General features: G+C 38.4%; 1 protein-coding gene across 1 annotated transcript in view; it reads left to right on the top strand.

The window, feature by feature from the left end:
- Positions 1–943, top strand: part of DSG2 (desmoglein 2) — a 71,684-nt gene that overhangs the window by 30,709 nt on the left and 40,032 nt on the right. The window lies entirely within an intron of this gene.

Here is a 943-nt window from a genome sequence, read left to right as displayed (position 1 = left end):
CCAAAATCAGTGGTCCACATGTACTACACTGGGTCACTTAAAATTTTCTGAATGTTTAAGTTTTGCTACTATAGAGACACTGGTAAGACCTTGTTAAGATGATGCCCTTCTAACTGGCAAGAGAGGCTACCAAAGAAAGACCAGATCTCCAGCTCTCTTACCTGTTCCAATAGAAAAAGTAAGATAGTGAGCAAAGGAGATAAACAGGTAGCACTCATTGCCTTTGTTTTATCTCATTTTATTTCCTTTAGACTATTACAGCTAAAGCTGAAAACTCTTTAAGAATAAATTGCAGGGCTGTTTCTACCTTTGCCTTCACAAGAGAAGGAGAAACAGAATTTTAAAAGTCAGCCTGGTTGGAAGGGTGGGTTGAAAGGGGAAATAGCAGAAGTGTTACTGTGATTGTCCAAGGATGGGAGTTGAAAAAACAACAGGAAGGTGCTGGACTTTTTCTGTTTGAATACGGAAAATGACCTGTTTACCATACCACTCACCTTCTCCATAAAGTTAGTTCTGGTTGAATGGAAGTAATAAGTCATTATAATGCCTCAGTTGGAACAGTACTTTAAACTGCTTTGTTCAAAAACATCTCCTCTGCAATAAAATATCTATTAGTTTGAGAAATTAAAGCTTAAGGGGCCACCTCGCCATAGAATCATAGAAGCGCTGAAGAAAGCTTTACAGTCTTCCACTTAGAGGCAAGATTTAAGATAACTTATCTGCCAGTGTCTCATCAGTGACTCATGAGTCCTCCTAGATTTGGGTTATTAGTTGACTTCAGAACGGGAAGTCTTTACTAACGATGTTGACCTCAAGAACAAAGAGTACAGTGATAGATTGTATTTTTGCAGTGATGTTTGACCTTTCCTCATGCCTTGCCAAAAAAAATCTTTTTCTTGCCAGTTACTGGTAAGGCCAGTTTTTACAAGATACCTTGGTAGAA

This window comes from Trichechus manatus, unplaced genomic scaffold, assembly GCF_000243295.1.
Source record: "Trichechus manatus latirostris isolate Lorelei unplaced genomic scaffold, TriManLat1.0 scaffold00175, whole genome shotgun sequence".
NCBI classification, from domain to species: Eukaryota; Metazoa; Chordata; class Mammalia; order Sirenia; family Trichechidae; genus Trichechus; species Trichechus manatus.
This window is presented reverse-complemented; position numbering and strand designations above follow the sequence as displayed.